Below are 23,592 nucleotides of genomic sequence, written 5' to 3' on the forward strand. Positions count from 1 at the left end.
CGACGACTATACAGCATGGCTATATTCTATAGGCACTGAATTGAAAAGGATTGCGACGCCAAGAAGAAGCAAAGTGCCGATACAGCAAGAGCCATAGCTGCGATTGTATGTGTGCTGTGCGCCTCGCCATCTCGCTGCCCGCCAACCGCCGCATCGACTCGAACAGGTTGAATCTTAAGAATTGTATTTGTGTGGACCAGTGTTAATTTTGTTCCTGACTATTCAATAATAACTTAACTTTTACCAGAATTGCCCTATCAATTAATTATCCTCATCACTGACCGAGACAGGGTCCTTTCCACATGTTGTGCACTCCGAGTGTCCCGAAATGAAGATTTAAAGTTTATGTTAATAAGAATTACCTGCAGACCTACCTATGCTAGAAAGATGTTTAAGGAGCTTTATTGTTAATGAAAATATAAGCAAAGAACAAAGGTCTGACAAAGTTGGAAGATAATTTGGGAATTGGTTTAGTAATGAATCTTAAATAATTTGAGACAAAAATAATAGTAGTTAAATGAGGAAGTAATAAGACTAAAAGAGTAGTAAGTCATATTTTGTATATCTCGAGTGCTTAATGTTTCCAATAGTTAATAGTTTCAACACAGTGGTCATAACAGTTTCAGGGTCCCCCCCCCTTCCACTCTTTTCTTTTCTATTCATTTAAATTCTGGAGTGTACTGAACTGATTTGACCTGCAAAGTTAAAGTCAATATAAAACCTAAATTTATCAGTGTTTTACCCTTATTAAAATTGACATTGTTTGTGTGTTTCAAAAGTGCTATTTCTAGGGTAATCTATGCCCGATTTCAGTCGGATCAACAGACAAAATGCAGTTTGTAGTAATCATTGTAGTGTAATGTTGTGTATTTACAGCTTGTCCAAATTAGTACAGAAAGGGAAAATATTAGTTCAGTAGATTTTTCTGGTTCTAAAATTTACCATATAATGCAGTATTACGACGTGTTGTTATGCTTGTACGTACACCCACTTGTACAAGGAAAAAACTCACTTAATGCCTAATTAGGCTGGCGACCGTATTATTAACAATTGGTAGCATCTGCTGTGCATATTCCTTGCCCGTCCTAACGTGTAGTTGCACTTTATACTTGCTTGACGTATCGTTGTTGTTACTGACTGGGCATAAGTCCGATTTTGCTTCCATTCAGGTACACGCGGTCAACATATGTACTAAAATCCTTTCTTAAAAAGGTGAAGCCCGTCAACTTATCATACTACAGGCTTTAAAGAATCTTCATCTCCCAGTACCTACTGCAACCTACATCATTCTGAATCTGCTTAGTGTATTCATCTCTTGGTCTCCCTCTACGATTTGTACTCTCCACGCTTCCCTCCAATACTAAATTGGTGATCCCTTGATGCCTCAGAACATGTCCTACCAACCGATCCCTCCTTCTGGTCAAGCTGTGCCACAAACTCCTCTTCTCCCCAATCCTATTCAATACTTCCTCATTACTTATGTGATCTACCCATCTAATCTTCAGCATTCTTCTGTAGCACCACATTTCGAAAGCTTCTATTCTCTTCTTGTCCAAACTATTTATCGTCCATGTTTCACTTCCATACATGGCTACGCTCCATACAAATACTTTCAGAAATGACTTCCTGACACTTAAATCTATACTCGATGTTAACAAATTTCTCTTCTTCAGAAACGCTTTCCTTGCCATTGCCAGTCTACATTTTATATCCTCTCTACTTCGACCATCATCAGTTATTTTGCTCCCCAAATAGCAAAACTCCTTTACTACTTTGAGTGTCTCATTTCCTAATCTAATTCCCTCAGCATCACCCGACTTAATTCGACTACATTCCATTATCCTCGTTTTGCTTTTGTTGATGTTCATCTTATATCCTCCTTTCAAGACGCTATCCATTCCATTCAACTGCTCTTCCAAGCCCTTTGCTGTCTCTGACAGAATTACAATGTCATCAGTGAACCTCAAAGTTTTTATTTCTTCTCCATGGATTTTAATACCCACTCCACATTTTTCTTTTGTTTCCTTTACTGCTTGTTCAATATACAGATTGAATAACATCGGGGAGAGGCTACAACCCTGTCTTACTCCCTTCCCAACAACTGCTTCCCGTTCATGCGCCTCGACTCTTATAACTGCCATCTGGTTTCTGTACAAATTGTAAATATCCTTTCGCTCCCTGTATTTTACCCCTGCCACCTTTAGAATTTGAAAGAGAGTATTCCAGTCAACATTGTCAAAAGCTTTCTCTAAGTCTACAAATGCTAGAAACGTAGGTTTGCCTTTCCTTAATCTTTCTTCTAAGATAAGTCGTAAGGTCAGTATTGCCTCACGTGTTCCAGTATTTCTATGGAATCCAAACTGATCTTCCCCGAGGTCGGCTTCTACTAGTTTTTCCATTCGTCTGTAAAGAATTCGTGTTAGTATTTTGCATCTGTGGCTTATTAAACTGATAGTTCGGTAATTTTCACATCTGTCAACACCTGCTTTCTTTGGGATCAGAATTATTATATTCTTCTTGAAGTCTGAGGGTATTTCGCCTGTTTCATACATCTTGATTACCAGATGGTAGAGTTTTGTCAGGACTGGCTCTCCCAAGGTCGTCAGTAGTTCCAATGGAATGTTGTCTACTCCGGGGGCCTTGTTTCGACTCAGGTCTTTCACTGCTCTGTCAAACTCTTCACGCAGTATCGTATCTCCCATTTCATCTTCATCTTCATCTACATCCTCTTCCATTTCCATAATATTGTCCTCAAGTACATCGGCCTTGTATAGACCCTCTATATACTCCTTCCACCTTTCTGCTTTCCCTTCTTGGCTTAGAACTGGGTTTCCATCTGAGCTCTTGATGTTCATACAAGTGGTTCTCTTATCTCCAAAGATCTCTTTAATTTTCCTGTAGGCAGTATCTATCTTACCCCTAGTGAGATTAGCCTCTACATCCTTACATTTGTCCTCTAGCCATCCCTGCTTAGCCATTTTGCACTTCCTGTCGATCTCATTTTTGAGGCGTTTGTATTCCTTTTTGCCTGCTTCATTTACTGCATTTTTATATTTTCTCCTTTCATCAATTAAATTCAATATTTCTTCTGTTACCCAAGGATTTCTATTAGCCCTCGTCTTTTTACCTACTTGATCCTCTGCTGCCTTCACTACTTCATCCCTTAGAGCTACCCATTCTTCTACTACTGTATTTCTTTCCCCCATTCCTGTCAATTGTTCCCTTATGCTCTCCCTGAAACTCTGTACAACCTCTGGTTCTTTCAGTTTATCCAGGTCCCATCTCCTTAAATTCCGACCTTTTTGCAGTTTCTTCAGTTTTAATCTACAGGTCATAACCAATAGATTGTGGTCAGAGTCCACATCTGCCCCTGGAAATGTCTTACAATTTAAAATCTGGTTCCTAAATCTCTGTCTTACCATTATATAATCTATCTGATACCTTTTAGTATCTCCAGGGTTCTTCCATGTATACAACCTTGTTTCATGATTCTTAAACCAAGTGTTAGCTATGATTAAGTTATGCTCTGTGCAAAATTCTACCAGACGGCTTCCTCTTTCATTTCTTAGCCCCAATCCATATTCACCTACTACGGTTCCTTCTCTCCCTTTTCCTACTACCGAATTCCAGTCACCCATGACTATTAAATTTTCGTCACCCTTCACTATCTGAATAATTTCTTTTATTTCATCATACATTTCTTCAATTTCTTCGTCATCTGCAGAGCTAGTTGGCATATAAACTTGTACTACTGTAGTAGGTGTGGGCTTCGTATCTATCTTGGCCACAATTATGCGTTCACTATGCTGTTTGTGGTAGCTTACCCGCATTCCTATTTTCCTATTCATTATTAAACCTACTCCTGCATTACCCCTATTTGATTTTGTGTTTATAACCCTGTAGTCAACTGACCAGAAGTCTTGTTCCTCCTGCCACCGAACTTCACTAATTCCCACTATATCTAACTTAACCTATCCATTTCCGTTTTAAATTTTCTAACCTACCTGCCCGATTAAGTGATCTGACATTCCACGCTCCGATCCGTAGAACGCCAGTTTTCTTTCTCCTGATAACGACACCCTCTTAAGTAGTCCCCGCCCGGAGATCCGAATGGGGGACTATTTTACCTCCGGAATATTTTACCCAAGAGGACGCGATCATCACTTAATCATACAGTAAAGCTGCATGCCCTCGGGAAAAATTACGGCCGTAGTTTCCCCTTGCTTTGAGCCGTTCACAGTACCAGCACAGCAAGGTCGTTTTGGTTATCGTTACAAGGCCAGATCAGTCAATCATCCAGACTGTTGCCCTTGCAACTACTGAAAAGGCTGCTGCCTCTCTTCAGGAACCACACGTTTGTCTGGCCTCTCAACAGATACCCCTCCTTTGTGGTTGCACCTACGGTACGGCTATCTGAGGCACGCAAGCCTCCCCACCAACGGCAAGGTCCATGGTTGAATATCTGGTGTGATTGGCTGACGAGATCACATGACATGAACTATGATAGGCTTACAATAGCACCCTGCAATCTCTGTTTCAATGCTTCGGAAACTAACGTGCTATGTTTGATGGAATTCGAATTTATGCTTTCATAATGCGAAAATATACAGCGTATCGTTAAGGTACGTTTACACTGGGATACATGTATGAGCGACATGTCAATTTGACATGTCGCGATACATCACCTCATACAAAAATTCACGGAACTTGTATGCGGAGCCTCGAGCTCATACATGTCACGTATACATTTTGTATATCGCTTTTTGGCCATATACGCGACATGTATGAGCGACATTTTAAAACCCGCGCATGCGCAGTACTATCATTTCCTGTCGTCTTGTCGCCTGCCGCTTATTTTGACGATTAGCGCATGTGTAGTACCAGGCTCTTTGGCGGCTGTTTGAGTTTTGGAGGTGCCGACTGTCGTTTGTTGTGTAGTTATTTGTGTATTGTGTCGTGTGTTGTGCCCGCGTGTAATACTTTAAAATTTGTCTTGACTTCTTGGTCCAAACAAAATACACTGCATTTTACAGAGGCAGTGCGCAGGCATCCCTGTATATGGGATGTGAAACTACGAGACTATAAGAACACTCAGAAAAGGTACGACGAGTGGGAGGAAATTGCCAAGGCATTTAACGTGTCAAGGAAGGAATGTGAGGACAAGTGGCATAATTTAAAAAGTCAATATAGTCGCGAGTTAGCGAAAAGGAAGAGCAGCAAAGGAACTGGAAGTGCTACAAGCAATGTGTACCACACTTCATGGAATGCTTTTGAAAGTATGCAGTTCATAAGAGACAATTACAAACCACTCTCTCATAGGAGCACACATGAAGTAGTACCAGTAAGTAAATTTGTTATATTATTTTATTAATCATATATTTGGCAACATTTTTTCGTGCTAATGCTTTACATAATGTGAATATTTACAATTTCACTGAAAAACATGATTCTCCATACTGCTATGGTTTGAAGTCCTGAATACTGCAGAAGAATAGAGCATATTACTTTGTGTCATCATTTAACAATGATGTGGAACTTATTTTCCATAGTGCCATGGGATGTATCCCTGAATACTGCATAAGTATTCAGCATATTCTCTTCTGTTGTCATTCAGCAATGAAGTTCTTCGGCCAGTTCTGGGCAGTGGCTCCAGCACAGTAGGGGTGTCCCTCCAGGACCCAGGTATTACGTTGCCATCATCTCCCTCTCTGTCGTATGTTCCTGCTGGACAGTACCTTTGAGATTTTCTGTTTTGAAGAAAATTATGTAAATAAACACAGGCTAGTGCCACCACTGTAGCCTTTTCCGGACTGAGAAGCATTTGCTTCCTCAGCACTCTGTAAACAGCACTTATAATCCCAAATACATTTTCTATTACTCTTCTTGCCCTGCATGCTCTATAGTTAAAAATACGTTGTCAATTATTTTTTTCATGCAGACCTGGAAATGGTTTCACAATAATTTCCTCTAGGCCAAAGGCTTCGTCAGCGACGAAAACATATGGAACAGGCTTGCTCCTACCAGGAAGAGGAGTTGATGGTGGTATATTTAGAGTTTTGGTTTCTAACATTTTGTAAAATGTGGTGTCTTTAAGGACACCACCATCTGAAATCCTCCCCTGCTTGCCAACATCAGCGTAAATTATTCTATAATTAGCATCAGCAATTGCTAGCAAAACAATGCTGAAGCGCTCTTTATAATTAAAATAAACTGTTCCACTGTTGGGTGGTGCCACAATGTCAATGTGCCTCCCATCTATAGCTCCCAAACACCTGGGGAAATTCCATTTTTCTTCATATTCTTTGGCAATTTTCAGCCATTCCTCTGCAGTAGCAGGAAGCAGGAAAGAAAATTGTTACTCTTTTAATTTAATTTACGCATGGACACTCAAAAAATTCTAAATACATTAAGATACTTTGATTATAATGTATGTATAACATATAGCTCACTTTGCCTTAGAAATGTGTTATGTATTTTAAAGGTCATGGAAGCCCCAGCCACAGAAGGAGATGGTGAAGGAGAAGGAAGCATTAGTTTCCCTTTCGATGTCACAGAAATGGAGGAGGTGACATTTGCCACGCCCCCAGAAGACATTGTGGAAGTGGAAACCACTCCAGTCATCTCTGTGCCTCCACATGAAAGTGGATGTGCAACCGTGTCACCCTGTACCACTCCAAGTCCGAGTGGAAGTGGTAGATCAAGTGCACTGAAGAGCCAGGAGAGACCTGGATGAAGACCGAGAAGGTCTTTTACAGACATTAAGAAAAGTTGGCGACAATTTAGCACGCAGAAAAAGGGACCAGTTTACCCACTTGTGTGACTTGGTCGCCAATAAGCTCAGATTTCTTTATGAAAATGGCCATACTAGAATTATGGCAAGACTTGAGAACGGAATATACAGATGTTTGCAGGAGGCAAACGATGAACTAATAGATGCAAATGCATCATAATTTATGTATTCTTTAAAAACATGTATAAATGTTGAAATATGCATGTAATGTGCTGTCAAGTACTACTTAATAAAATTAAATACAAATTAATGTTGTTGGATATCTTTAATGTGAAGAAAGTGTCCTCAGAAATTGTGATATTGTATTACTGAGTGAAGCATGTCAGTCGATCCAAAGAACTAAAAGCTAACCCATTTCAGCAAAATTTGAGAAATTTATGCTGCAAAATGTATGTGCCGTTAAAATATTAGTTCCTATTCCAGCATCCTCACGTGGTTATGTTGGCAACATCAATGGCGCGGTAGAAAATTTGTGCTGCTGTTCCTGGTTGACAGTTACTTGTGTGTACCCTCGTCCGCTCGTTAAAAGTAATTGCCCTCGTAAAACGAAGATTTCATGACAAAACATTTGCATTGTCGCGCGATTGCTAATGCCACACACGATTCTACATCTACATTTATACTCCGCAAGCCACCCAACGGTGTGTGGCGGAGGGCACTTTACGTGCCACTGTCATTACCTCCCTTTCTGTTCCAGTCGCGTATGGTTCGCGGGAAGAACGACTGTCTGAAAACCTCCGTGCGCGCTCTAATCTCTCTAATTTTACATTCGTGATCTCCTCGGGAGGTATAAGTAGGGGGAAGCAATATATTCGATACCTCATCTAGAAACGCACCCTCTCGAAACCTGGCGAGCAATCTACACCGCGATGCAGAGCGCCTCTCTTGCAGAGTCTACCACTTGAGTTTATTAAACATCTCCGTAACGCTATCACCCTTACCAAATAACCCTGTGACGAAACGCGCCGCTCTTCTTTGGATCTTCTCTATCTCCTCCGTCAAACCGATCTGGTACGGATCCCACATTGATGAGCAATACTCAAGTATAGGTCGAACGAGTGTTTTGTAGGCCACCTCCTTTGTTGATGGACTACATTTTCTAAGCACTCTCCCAATGAATCTCAACCTGGTACCCGCCTTACCAACAATTAATTTTATATGATCATTCCACTTCAAATCGTTCCGCACGCATACTCCCAGATATTTTACAGAAGAAAATTAGCATCCGTTGACAACATTATCACGCGAGGCCGCCGGAATAATAGCAAAAAACTGATATACGTGCCAGGTGCATGAAAAAATTATATAATGTATTACATACTCTGATATATATATATATATATATATATATATATATATATATATATATAACTTTTACCTCCACTTCTTGGGATAAAACTTGCACAATGGCCTCGCAAACACGAAGAATAATGTTGCATATGGCACTTTTTGATATTCTATGCAGATACATTAACGTCGAAAAGGAATCCCCAGTGGCCAAAAAACGGAGTGTTACTGCCAACTGATCCTCTGGTGGAATCGCTTCCCGAAAGTTTGTGTTGGTTTTGGACACAAGAGGAGCAACAAGAGATAGCAAACCGCGGAAATCCTCCATACTCATCCTAACATAATTTCTAAAATATGCGCCATCCTCTAGCGTTAATTCCTGAACGAGCATTGCGTAAGCTCCGTGAGTAGCGCGTTTGCGAAGAAACTCTCTCTGCCACCATCTACGCTTCCTCCGCCTTTTCTTCCTATCATCTTCCAAAAGAGCAAGTGTACCAGCACATAAAAATGTGAAATCTTCCAAATCGTCGTCGGAACCCATCGCACAGTGATACAAATCAGTGTAAACGCACGCTCATACATGTATGAAATTGATACTTGTCAACTCATACAAGTCGCTATACATGTCGCAAAGTCGCATATACATGTATCTCATACATGTGCCGATACAAATCGCAGTGTAAACGCACCTTTATATGAAAATATGCAGCATACATGTTGCTGCACATCAAAGGTCTTACCAAAATGCGTTTCCTTCCTCCCCACCTTGCCGAGTTTCGTTTTCTGAAGTACCTGGAAATTCTCGCTGGTGCGTAAAGCCTTTACCATTCAAAGGACTGATGTTTTTCTGCTCCAAGGGAAAGTACACTTTACTTATCATGGAAAAAGTCTATTTTCACCTTGAAAGAAGTATGTTTCCACGTAGGAAAAAGTGCGTTTTTAACTGGGAGATCCGACGAAAATACGGTTGTTTTGTTTGTTTGTTTCTTGTCCGCATATACACCCTGAATGGGCGGGTATGAATGACATAGTGCAGGTTATGCTCTTAGAGCTGTGACAAGCGATAAATACAAGGAAGACGAAACCCAAATGTTGGATCCGAAAATAGATTTCGCACAGAGATAAATCAGGGGAAACAAACACACTTATAAAAGTAATAACACGTAGAGACGATAATGCTACCTGAAATGTCAAACCAACCAACCAACACACACACACACACACACACACACACACACACACACACACACACAAATCAAACGTAGGCTGCTGTTCTTGTGGGTCTAGAAGCTGCGAAAGTTATCTGCCGACCACTGATTTCACTTTTTTCAGAAATAAAATAAAAAACACTGAAATCGAATGGCATACAGCAGCAATTACACAACGATAACTGCAACAGAATACTGTGTTTCGAAATACTGCCACCAGGGAGCAGCGGTCGTAGGAAAATGGCGTAAAAAAGTACATTGAACAACCAAGTTGAACTTTTTATGGTGTGAAAAAAGTTAGGTCTCTTACGTTGCTCCACTATAAGTGGGAACTCGCACTAATTGTGGCGACACTTTCGTTGAGTGTGTGAACCCGGCTTGGCGTACTCCAACTGACAGCTGTGGCAACCATATTTAAATTGAATAATATAGAGGCAATGAGTCTTGTCAACTGCACAGATTTAGCCAGTGCCTTGTTAAGTGGCAGAGATAAAATGCTTGGATCTCCACTAGACGATAACCAGTGCTAACTTGCTGCGGCTTTTCATGCAAAGTTACGGGCGATATGGTTGGAAACATATTATAACAACTGAGTGGAACTAGTAAGACAATGAATGGATAAAGTTGCAGAAGAGACTTTGAGGGAAGCTGTCAAAAGTTCAAAGATCAGAGATACTTTAAGCGGTGGTAGAGGGGCCAGAACAACTAAGATGTATATTTTTTGTGTCTATCACTCAAGCTAAGGAGGTGCCTAGTAGTAACACATCTGCAATAGGCAAAGTCCAGAGTCCAGTCAAAATATGGCTGGGGGTGAAATCAAAAGGCTCATTCAACGATGCAGTAATTCTTGGGAAACAGGTTTTAGTTCATTTATCTATTACATGTAATATCCCAATAACCTCGAGTGCTGCAGTCGAACAACTTTTTTCTGTGGACAAAAACATTTTCTCACCTAAACGAGTCTAGATCTCTGATTAAAACTTGAACATGTTCATGAGAGAAACATGCACCTTACGTAAGATACAATCTGATCCTCCTGTATTTTGGTTCTCTTGTGATTTGCCGTAAACTGGAGTGTATAGGGACAGCAGTTCAAGAAAAAGTTTTATTTGTCACTAACTCATTGTGAAATGTGACTGTAGTACATTTGCTGTCCGAAACTCCCAAAAAGGTTGGAAACGTCTTATGATTTTGTTTCTCTGTAATTGAAGATTTTTCTGGCAGCGAAACATGGGAAGTGACGTAACTGACAAAAGTTAACACATCCAACTAAAGGCACTGTAAAGTACTAACTTTGAAGACGAAATGTTGGCGGATGGAAAGGTCTGTGTTCTTTTCGTCAAGATTCCACCATGCTGCACTGAACTGTAGTAGTATTCAGCAAAAAACTTCAGGGTACGTTCAAACTCATCAGTTATTTTTGTTGTATTTATTTTGGTGGTAATACTTTTGCTGTACATGTAACACACTTTCGTGGAATCATTTCAAAAGTTTCCAGATAAATACTATTTATAAGACACATGTGCAGAGATTTACGCTACAATTCTTTTTGTAGAAACTATTAAGTTTTTTTTCTTATGCTGTAATTATGTTTTACTTTCAGGAGTAAATAGGGACAGCATGGTTAGGAAGTATCAGTCTTATCCTACAGGTCATCAGCAGTGCTGTTTGAGGCGCCATGTCACGGACTGCACGGCCCCTCCCGCCGGAGGTTCGAGTCCTCCCTCCGGCATGGGTGTGTGTGTTACTCTTAGCCTAAGTTAGTTCAAGTAGTGTGTAACTCTAGAGAAGGACGACCTCAGCAGGTTGGTCCCTTAGGAATTTACACACATTTGAACTTTTTTTATCGGTCATCGCCACAAACATGCCGCACCAGAGCACCTGAGATGTAAGCAAATTTAAAATTTCGAAGTCTGCATTGAAAAATAACATCAAAATATCTAATGAAAAAGTTGAAAACGGGAAAAAGAAAGGAGGCCAAACAGTCCTTGGTGTACCCATCGGAGTGAAGATTGGGAAAAGTATTGTTGTTACTTGTGCAAGACGGGGATATCCACTAAGCATTTTTGACTTACAATATTTTGTGAAGTACCATTTGGACAGAGAAGGAATAATAATAAAACAATTTCAAAACAGTCTTCCAGGCCCAGACTGGCTACAATGTTTCATCAAGCTTAAGTTAACTCACACGATATTGTTCGTTATTTTGAAGAGTTGAAAATAATTGTCGATAATGTTCCTCAAGAGCAGGGCTTAACAACTGGCCGGTTTTGTGCGCGAGTACTCGCGTCTGCTCAGGCACGTGCTCGCGAGTAGGTGCAAGGTCGCTGAGTAGGGACAGAGGGATGGGAGGAAGGGGAAATGCGCGCGCACGTTTGAATAGGGCATCAGCGTGCCTATTGAATTCGCGCCGAGTGTGTAACGTTTAAAGTACTACGATCAGCTCTAACAGTCGCTTCGCTGGTTAAGAATCATGTTAAGTCGCCGTTGTGTAGCCCCAACCATGCTTTCGCAGTTCAACCCCCATTGCGAGGAATTGTATCTGTTTACAGAAAAAGAGGGTGTTGCAAAATGTTTAGTATGTCACAAAACGCTGAATTCTTTTAGGAAATTTAATTTGCAGCGACATTATATGTCGTACCACGCGAAAGACTACGGAAGTGGAAAATGTGATGGACCAGATCGTGCACAGGAAGTTATTAAACTTAAAAGGAAGCTATCCGAAGAAGACCTGGACGACGAAGAAAAATCAACTGAGGCAGAGTGTGTTACAAAATTGCTTTGCTTTTGGCAAAATCCCTGCGCCCCTTCACTGATGGCGATTTAATAAAAGAATGAATGGTAGTTGCAGCGGAACATTTGTGTCCATCTCCAGTTGAACAGTTTCGGATTGTGCCATTATCTAACATGACCATTATGCGTCGCATACAGGACATGGCAGACGACGTCCAGAGCCAGCTTGCAAATATCTGTAAAGATTTTATGGCGTATTCCCTAGCTCTGGACGAAAGTGTTGATATCACTGGAACAGCGCAGCTTGCCATATTTATTATTGAGATTGTGGCAGTGATATTTTTCATGTCTGGTGCAAAGTGAGATCAAAAGTGCGCGAGAGTTTTTTTTGGTCATGTGTTGTTTTTTATCTTTGCCGTAGTTTTTGTTACTTCTCTGTTGTTTTTAGTTTTCTTCTCATTGTGAGTTTTCACGAATAAATATTTTTTCGTTAACTCATTATACCGGACGGCTATGCAATTATTTGCTGTAGGCAAGTCGCCTACATAATTGGTGACCTCCGGTTAAGGAACTTTAAATCTTTCGTTAGCTACGTCGAACATTAACTGCAAAAGCAATGAACGACGACGGCAAACGATAAATGCTCACCAAGACAGTTCCGTTATATTGAGTTCATAAGTCAGTTCACGACAGATATACGCCATTTAAGAGGCGCAGAAAATTTAGTGGCTGGCTATTTTTCACGTATTTGCCGGATTTCAGAAATTATAGACTATGATAAACTTGCAGTGGAACAGACCAAGGATGCAGAGCTACGACAGCTGTTAAACGACCCGTCTACAGGTCTGAAGTTCGAGCAAATTCTGGTGCCTAACTCCAGGCGGAAACTGTGGTGCTACTTTTCTCACGGCAGACCAAGACCATTCATTTCAGAAATATTGCGCAAGACGGCATTCGACAGTGTCCACACACTATCGCACCCAGGAGCCAACGCTACAATAAAGCTGCTGACAGACCGCTATGTGTGGCCTTCTATGAAAAGAGACGCGCGCCTTTGGGTACGTTCCTGCATTCCTTGTCAACAGAGTAAAGTAGGACGACATGTGCGTGCTGATATTGGAGATTTTCGAGGTACCTCTGCTAGATTCGCACACGTTCACGTGGACCTGGTTGGACCTCTCCCACAGTCAGAGGGTTACAGATATTTGTTTACGGCCATAGATAGGTGCACAAGATGGGCAGAAGCAACTCCAATAGTCGATATTTCAGCCGAAACTACTACTAAGACGTTTCTGTGTACGTGAGTTGCCCGTTTTGGATGCCCCCTTCATGTCACAACGACCAAGGACGTCAGTTCGAATCTACGTTGTTCCTCGAGCTATCCAAAATGTGCGGTTTCCAACGCCACCACACGACTGCCTATCACCCTGCTAGTAATGGTATGGTCGAACGATGGCACAGAACACTCAAAGCAGCATTGATGTGTCATCAAGAGAGATGGACGGAAGCATTACCATTAGTGTTGTTAGGCCTGCGGACATCTCACAAACCCGATATTGGTGCATCAGTTGCCGAGATGGTTTACGGCGAGCCGCTACGGATTCCTGCAGATTATTTAGTACCAACCTTACTACCTGGATCAGAGGGCCTCACACACTGGGTGCAGCAGCTAAAACGTCACTGCACAAATATACGTTGCCCGCCACCTTCTCGCCATGGTAACCGTAAGGTGTTTGTACACAAGACTTGTACAATTGCTCTCACGTAATGTTGCGAACAGACTCGCCTTTACAACTACCATATACGGGCCCATTTCATGTGCTGAGTAGAAATAAGCATACCGTGGACATAATGTACAATGGTGTTCCGACAAAGGTATCGATTGAACGTGTCAAGCCAGCATGGGTTTTACCCTCTCCGACCTCTGACACCACGCCTGTGCATCAACACATGATGGACGCAGAGCATACCGAAACACCGCTCAGTACATCGTCCGAGACAGGTGAACCACCACCACCACAAACAACAACGTCACCGCCCCCGAGACACCCGACGCACACCAGAGCTGGACGTCGAATAAAATTCAAGTATCAAGATATCCCTGGGGCTCCGCATTTTAAGGGGGGGGGGGGGGGGGGGGGTCTGTGTGGCAGTGATATTTTTCATGTCTGGTGCAAAGTGAGATCAAAAGTGCGCGAGAGTTTTTTTTTGGTCATGTGTTGTTTTTTATCTTTGCCGAAAGACTATAGGATCTCCTAGTTTTTGTTACTTCTCTGTTGTTTTTAGTTTTCTTCTCATTGTGAGTTTTCACGAATAAATATTTTTTCGTTAACTCATTATACCGGACGGCTATGCAATTATCTGTTGTAGGCAAGTCGCCTACAAGATCTTCAGGTGAGGGAGGAGCTCCTCGATGTAGTAGCCATGAAGAACACTACAACCGGAGGTATATTTTAAGTAGTGTTGAAGAAAGTGTTGAAAATATAGAATTGTCGTGGAATTCTTTAGTTTCAGTGTCTACAGACGGTGCACCAGCGATGACAAGGAAAAAATCTGGTTTCGTTGCGCTGTTGAAGGAGAAAATGTAAAAACTGACCGTGCCGAATGAAATAAGGGGCGTTCACTGTGTGATCCACCAGGAAAACTTATGTGCAAAGAGTATCACTCTAAAAAATGTGATTAGTGTTGTTGTTCGTACAACCAATTATATAAGGAAGCATGGGCTACAACACAGGCAATTTAAAAGCTTTCTTGAGGATGTAGAAAGCCAGTATGGTAGCCTGCCTTATTACAGCGAGGTCCGCTGGATTAGTCGTGGCGAATTATTAAATCGATTTTTTTGCCTATTAGATGAGATAAATATGTTCATGGAAATAAATAACATGTGTGTTCCTGAATTGAAAAAGCCTTCGTGGAAATGTGATCTCGCGTTCTTAGCAGATTTAACTAGCCGTCTGAATGCTTTGAACATTTCACTACAAGGTAAAGATCTGCTAATTACTCATTTCATAGATCGAATACGAGCTTTTAAAATGAAATTGACACTTTGGGTGAGTCAGCTGGAAACAGGAAATCTAGCTCATTTTCCTAAATTACCATCCATGCAAGATGTTCACAAAGACTGTGAACGTTATTCACATAGTTTAGTTGCCCTTAAGGAAGAATTTGATCAACGCTTTCAAGATCTGACAGCACTAGAGAGTCTTTTTTAATCTGTTCTCCTCTCCATATTCAGCGAATATTGAAGAGATTCGTCCTGAGCTGCAACTAGAAATTATTGACCTGCAGTGGGACAGAGAATACAGAGACAACTTTCAGAACAAAAAAAACATTTTGGAATTCTACAGACACTTCCCTCGGGATAGATTTCCTCGCTTGCACAAACTGGCGGCTACAATAATATCAAAGTTCGGTTCCACGTATGTTTGTGAACAACTGTTCTCTGCAATGAAATGTAACAAGACGCGCCTGAGAAACGCATTGTCTGATCGAAATTTAAACTGCACGCTCCGCTTACAATGCACAAGAACAATTACTCCGAACATAGACGCAATTGTAAAGGGCAAAAAGTACAAGATAACCGAGGATCCCACACTTCAGTGACACCTTTTATTGTATAACAGTTCACAAATTAATACGAATGTAGAGGCATACAACACTAAGCTAATAAAATTATGTGGCACGTGTACATTCTCCTTTATTTGTTTCATTTGTCGCAGTAATAAGTCGTGAGTGATATCCATGCAGGTGGCCGCGGATTTACATTGACTGGCAGCAGCTGTTGTGTGCCTCATGTGACTCTCTCCACTCACCGCTCTGGTCCGGTAGTGGGGGTAGCATGCTCGCGCTGCACCATGCTCGTGCCTTGCTGCTCACAGCTTGCTCCGCGAGCACGTATGTTGTGAAGCCCTGCTCTAGAGCAAATATTAAATTACGATGAGACGAATCTGGGGGATCACCATGGAAGGAGACAACTTCTGTACAAAAGAGGCTGCAACTACCCTGACAGAGTTAGGAGTCAAACAAAATCCAACGTTAAGTCTGATGTATGCTGCTAGTGGCGATGGCACATTATTGCCACCTTATGTAACATGTAAAACTAAACACCTAGACGATGTATGGAGCGAAGATTGTCCTGCTGGGGCAAGGCTTAACCTATGTAAATCAGGTTGGGTGGGTGGCAGCTATTTCGTAGCTTATAATGATACCTTATTTTCGTTGCATGAGGGAAGAAAAGTCATTATTGGCGACAACTTGAGTTCTCATCTGTCTTCTGCTGTCTCTGATTTGTGAGACGTAGGTATTGAGTGTGTTTTCTTACCTCCGAACTCAACAGATTACACAGCCTCTAGAGGGCGCCCTGTTTAGGCAAGTGAAACAGGTTAGACGAAAGCTCCTGGAGAATTGGATGAGCAAACTAACAACAAATTTTCAGGAACTGATAAGAAGTGCTTTCCTCGACTTTTGAAACAAGCTCTCGACATGTTATCACAAACCCCGAAGTTAAATTTACAAGGGGACTGGTATTTATCCTCTGAATAAGGACCAAGTTCCTGAAATTTTACCATCTGAACAAAATGGGGAGGGCAGCTCTATTAATGACAACTTAGTTGATTTCTTAAAGAATCAAAGGTGCCTTGATAATAATTTGCCCAAACCGGGTAGAGAAAGGAAACTGAATGTACCACATCGCAGGAGCATGCGTATCTAATCAGAATGCAGAAGAACAGTCTCTTGGTTGGGCAATGGGTAAAAGTAAAATTTGAGAACCTTGAGGGAGCTGCAGAATATTTTATTGGGAGAATTATCAATGTTGTGAGTGAAGGAAAAACACATGTGACATCATTTTTTAGACAAACCTCCACAGATGATAAAAATGAGTCAGTATAAGTTTAAATGACGTTTTTATATTCTAAAGGTTGATTTGCATTTAAAAAAAGTGTTTTTGTGTCTCTATTGACCCCAATGTCTGTCGCAATAGGGTTCTGTGTTTACATTTGTGACTGTCCCTACTAACCCCATTCATGGGGTGGGCAGGGAACTTTTTAATTGCTAATTAGTACAAATTGTTTTAAGCATTACCAAATATACTTAGTTGAGAATGAGTACCAGTACCATCTTCCACCTGAATAATTAAAAAATCTGTTGCAGTTTGCTTTCCTTGTTCTGCAAAATCTGCCCCTATTCACCCCTGTTTATAGTAACATTGATACCTATATAATTACAAAACTAAATTATTAAATTATTTTTTAAAATTTATCTCCATTATTCCACCTGGTCTTTCCCAACTAAAACATTTTCATTTAAGCACTGGTAATACATTTGATTCACATGCTTATTTCACAACACCTAAAGTTTACTATTAGGAGTTAACAACTAACGATTTACTTCAGCTTACAATAAATCTCCTGGAAAGTGACTCTTTGACGTTTAACGAAGCTACCTTTTTAGTAACAGTTTAATAATTAGCGAAATTAACTTTTTGATTAATGCTGCCCAAGTATAGGTGGGAAGCTGTGGCAGATGGGGCGCAGAGGGAGGAAAAATGTAGGACCAGAGAAGGCGAAAAGACCAGTGGCTGCGTTGGCAGAGTGTGGTGTGCAATGAGGGGATGTGAATTAGGAGGAGGTTATACGAGGGCGAGTCAAATGAAAATCTTAAATATTTTTTAAAATATTATCTATTGTGCAGAAGTGGTACATTCTGTATCACTTTTCAACATAATCCCCCCCACGCTCAATGCAAGTCCTCCAGCGCTTACAAAGTGCATAAATTCCTTTAGAAAAAAAGTCTTTTGGTAGTCCGTGCAACCACTCATGCATCGCATGGCGTACCTCTTCATCAGAACGAAACTTCTTTCCTCCCATTGCGTCTTTGAATGGTCCAAACATATGGAAATTACTTGGGGCAAGGTCTTGTGAGTATGGTGGATGAGGAAGACACTCAAAATGCAGGTGTGTGATTGTTGCAACTGTCGTACGGGCAGTGTGGGGCCTTGCATTGTCATGTTGCAAAAGGACACCTGCTGACAGTAATCCATGTCACTTTGATTTGATTGCAGGCTGCAGACGATTTTTTAGGAGATCTGTGTATGATGCACTGGTGACAGTGATCCCTCTAGGCATGTAATGCTCCAAAATGACGCCTTTTTCGTCCCAAAAGAGAGTCAGCATAATCTTCCCTGCTGATGATTCTGTTCGAAACTTCTTTGGTTTTGGTGATGAGGAACGGCGCCATTCCCTTGCTCGCTCCCTTCGTTTCCGGTTGGTGGAAGTGAATCCAAGTTTCGTCCCCAGTAACGATTCTTGCAAGGAAGCCATTAGCTTCTCGTTCAGAGCGCCGAAGAAGGTCTTCACAAGCATCAACACGTCGTTCTCTCATTTCAGGAGTCAGCTGCAGTGGCACCCATCTTGCAGACACTTTGTGAAACTGGAGCACATCATGCACAATGTGGTGTGCTGACCCATGACTAATCTGCAAACATGCTGCAAGTCATTCAGTGTCACTCGGCAGTTTTCCTTCACATTGGCTTCAACAGCTGCAATGTTCTGTGGAGTCACAACTCGTTGTGCCTGACCTGGACGAGAAGCATCTTCCACTGAAGTCACAGCATTTGCGAACTTCCTACTCCATTCGTAGACTTGCTGCTGTGACAAACATGCATCACCATACTTAACCTTCATTCGTCGATGAATTTCAATAGGTTTCACACCTTCACTACGCAAAAACCGAATAACAGAAAGCTGTTCTTCCCTGGTGCAAGTCGCAAGTGGGGCGGCCATCTTTATACAGATACTGCGACGGTATGTGTGCATCTGCACTATGCTGCCACCTACAGGCCATTCTGCACGCTGTTTGTAGCACACTTACCAACTTACAGGATAACGGCGCAAAATTTCGATTTGTTATTAAAAATTTGAAGTTTTCATTTGACTCACCTTCGTAGAACGGAGGGGTGAAAAATATTGGGTGGAGGGTGTGGGGGACAATAGTATGCTGTAGGTTGAAGCTAGGGTGATTTTGAGAGCAGAGAATGTGTTGCTAGAATAATTCCCTGCTCCACTCAGAAAAGCTGTTGGTGGAGGGGAGGATTCAGATGATCTGGGTAGTGAAGCAGCTATTGAAATCAAGCATGTTACGTTCAGCTGCATGTTGTGCCACAAGGTGGTTCACTTTACTCCTGGCCAAAGTTTGCCCATTCATTCTGGTAGACAGTTGGTTCGGGGGAGGGGAAGGGGGGCTGCATTCAACTCGTCGACTGAAAGCAAGAACCAATATAAACAACGGAAAGCCTTGGTTGAAATATCAACAATTATGGAAAGGCTAGATTGCTACACACCACAGAGATGACATGCTGAGTCATAGATACACTGTGTCATCAAAAGTGTCCGAACACCACGCTGAAAATGACTTACAAGTTAGTGGCGCCCTCCATCGGTAATGCCGGAATTCAATTTGGTGTTGGCCCACCCTTAGCCTTGATGACAGCTTCCACTCTCGCAAGCCTACGTTCAATCAGGTGCTGGAACGGTTCTTGGAGAATGGCAGCCTATTCTTCACGGAGTGCTGCACTGAGGTAAGGTATTGATGTCAATCGGTGAGGCCTGGCACAAAATCGGCGTTCCAAAGCATCCCAAAGGTGTTCTATAGGATTCAGGTCAAGCCTCTGTGCAGGCCAGTCCATTACAGGGATGTTGTTGTCGTGTAACCACTCCACCACAGACCGTGCATTATGAACAGGTGTTTGATCGTGTTGAAAGATGCAATAGCCAACCCCACATTGCTCTTCAACAGCGGGAAGCAAGAAGGTGCTTAAAACATCAATGTAGGCCTGTGCTGTGACAGTGCCACGCAAAATAACAAGGGGTGCAAGCCCCCTCCATGGAAAACACGACCACACCATAATACCACTGTCTCCGAATTTTACTGTTGGCACTACACACGCTGGCAGATGACGTTCACTGGGCATTCGCCATACCCACACCCTGCCATCGGATCGTCACACTCTGTACCGTGTTTCGTGAATCCACACAACGTTTTTCCACTGTTAAATCGTCCAATGTTTACGCTTCTTGCACCAAGCGAGGATTCGTTTGGCATTCACTGGCGTGATGTGTGGCTTATGAGCAGCCGCTCGACCATGAAATTCAAGTTTTCTCACCTCCCATCTAACTGTCATAGTACTTGCAGTGGATCCTCGTGCAGTTTGGAATTCCTGTGTGATGGTCTGGATAGATGTCTACCTATTACACATTACAACCCTCAACTGTCAGCGGTCTCTGTCAGTCAACAGATGAGGTCGGCCTGTACGCTTTTGTGCTGTACATGTCCCTCCACGTTCCCACTTCACTATCACATCGGAAACAGTGGACCCAGGGATGTTAAGGAGTGTGGAAATCTTGCGTGCAGACGTATGACACAAGTGACACTCAATCACCTGACCCCGTTTGAAGTCCGTTGGTTCCGTGGAGCTCTTCAATCTGCTCTCTCACGATGTCTAATGACTACTGAGGTAACTGATATGGAGTACCTGGCAACAGGTGGCAGCACAATGCACTCAATATGAAAAAGGGATATTTCTGGGTCCGCAGCTCGTGGTCGTGCGGTAGCGTTCTCGCTTCCCACGCCCGGGTTCCCGGGTTCGATTCCCGGCGGGGTTAGGGATTTTCTCTGCCTCGTGATGACTGGGTGTTGTGTGATGTCCTTAGGTTAGTTAGGTTTAAGTAGTTCTAAGTTCTAGGGGTTGGTTCAAATGGCTCTGAGCACAATGGGACTTAACATCTGTGGTCATCAGTCCCCTAGAACTTAGAACTACTTAAACCTAACTAACCTAAAGACATCACACACATCCATGCCCGAGGCAGGATTCGAACCTGCGACTGTAGCGGTCACGCGGTTCCAGACTGAAGCGCCTAGAACCGCACAGCCACACCGGCCTGCTAAGTTCTAGGGGACTGATAACCATAGATGTTAAGTCCCAGAGTTCTCAGAGCCATTTGAACCATTTATATTTCTGGGGGTGTCCAGATACTTTCGATCACATAGTGTAGATGCATCGAAACGACTGTTACACATTAAGCTTCATCAGAAACTTCATCAGAAAAGGAAACACACACGAATTCACACGAACAAACACACCTTACACACAAAACCGCTATATCAGGTCCTAACCTAGAAACATGCTTTACTTGCCCCCACTGAATCAACAGTGTCTGTACAGGTGCAAGTACTGTAGAGTCCTGTCTACATAGATACTCCGCAAGCCACCGTACATTGCGTGTTTGAGGGTATGCTGTACCACTACTAATCTTTTCTTTCCTGTTCCACTCGCAAATTGAGCAAGGGAAAAACGACTCCCTGTATGCCTCCAAGAGAGTCGTAATTTCTCATGTCTTATCTTCATGGTCCTTAAGCGCAATGTAAGTTGGCGCCAGTAAAATCGTTCGGCAGTCAGCCTCAAATGCCGGTTGTCGAAATTTCCCCAACAGTGTTTCTCAAAAAAGTACGTCGCCTTCCGTCCAGAGATTCCCATTTGAATTCCCAAATCATCTCCATAACAGTTAGTGTTGGTCAAGCCTACCAGTAGCAAATCTAGCAGCCCGCCTTTGAATAACTTCGACGTCTTCTTTCAACCCGACCTGGTATGGATCCCGAACACCCGAGCGGTACTCAAGAATTTGATCCAATTTGCGATCGTCTTTACCGGTGATCCATTTTTCATAAAATTCTCCCAATAAACCGAAGTCGACCGTTCGCCTTCCCTGCCGCAGTTCTCACATGCTCGTTCCATCTCGTATCACTTTGCAACGTTGTGCCCAGATATTTAAATGACTTGACTGTGTCAAGCATGAAACTAGTAATGCTGTATCCGAACATTACAAGTTTGTTCCTCCTACTCAGCCGCATTGACTTACATTCTTCCACACTGAAGACTAGCTGCCATTCATCACAACTGGAAATATTGTCTAAGTCGTCTTTTATCGCCCTACAGTCACTCAATTTCGACACCTTACTGTACACCATGGCATCATCACAAACAACCGGAGACTGATCCTCACCCTGTCCGCCAAATCATTTATGTATATAGTAAACAACATCGATCCTATAACACTTCCCTGGGGCTCTACTGACAACATCCTTGTCTCTTATGGACAATCACTGTCAAGGACGACATATTAGGTTATATTACTTAAGAAGTCTTCGGGCCACTCGCATATCTGTGAACTTATTCCATATGCTCGTATCTTTGTTAACAGCCTGCAATGGGGCACTGTGTCAAAAGCTTTCCGGAAATTTGGAAATATGGAATCTGCCTGTTGCTATATACCATGTGAGAAGAGGGCAAGCTGCGTTTTGCACGAGCGATGCCATCTAAAGCCGAGTTGATTCGTGGACATAAGCTTCTCAGTATCAAGAAATATTATCATAATCGAACTGGGAATATGTTCAAGGATTCTGCAGCAAACAGAAGTTAGGTGTATTGGTCTGTAATTACGAATGTCCGTTCTTTTACCCTTCTTATATATTGGACTCATCTGCAGCTTTTTCCAGTTACTAGGAACTTTGTGCTGGGTGAGAGATTCGCGATAAATGGAAGCTGGATAAGGGGCCAATGCCGTAGAGTAATCTTCGTAAAATCTAACTGGGATTCCTTGTGCACCTGTTGATTTATTTGCTTTCAAATCTTTCAGTTGTTTCTCTCAGCTAGGGACGCTTATTACCGTGTTATCCATACAGGAATCTGTTCGATCCTCAAATGATGGTATGTTTTTTGAACATGAAATTTAAGACTTCGGCTTTCCTTTTGCTATCTTAAACTACCACACAAGATTGGTCAATAAGAAACTGAATGTAAGCCTTAGGCTCACTTAGCAATTTTACATAAGACCAGAATTTCCTCGTGCTCTCTGCCGTCTGTTGCTAAGTTGTGATGGTGGTCAGTGGCAGAACTAAAAACTTTGTGCCCCTAGGCCCAGCGTATTATAAGCGTCCCCCCCCCCCCCCCCCCCCGCGCCCCCAAGAAAAAAAAACGTGTTTTAAATAATAACTATTACCCGATCACTTCACAACTGCCGTTTTGGGTGGGAGCACTGTGAGCTGTTTCCGTACTCTACTATTCGTTGTTCTGAAGGATGCGTCAGCGGTCTATTCGCGCTCAATCAAAATGCAATATGGTTCCTGAACTGTACTTGGTGTACGGCAGTGAATAAAACAAACTTAAAACTTCGTTGTGTTAACACATTCTGTGGTGTCACCGCCAGACACCACACTTGCTAGGTGGTAGCATTTAAATCGGCCGCGGTCCGTTGGTATACGTCGGACCCGCGTGTCGCCACTGTCAGTGATTGCAGACCGAGCGCCGCCACACGGCAGGTCTAGAGAGACGTTCTAGCACTCGCCCAGTTGTACAGCCGACTTTGCCAGAGATGGATAACTGACAACTACGCTCTCATTTGCCGAGACGATAGTTGGCATAGCCTTCAGCTACGTCATTTGCTACGACCTAGCAAGGCGCCATAGCATTTGATATTATTTTATATTGTGGTTATAACATGTACCGCCAAGAGAGATGTT

This window comes from Schistocerca americana, chromosome 4 (genome assembly GCF_021461395.2).
Source record: "Schistocerca americana isolate TAMUIC-IGC-003095 chromosome 4, iqSchAmer2.1, whole genome shotgun sequence".
Taxonomy (NCBI): domain Eukaryota; kingdom Metazoa; phylum Arthropoda; class Insecta; order Orthoptera; family Acrididae; genus Schistocerca; species Schistocerca americana.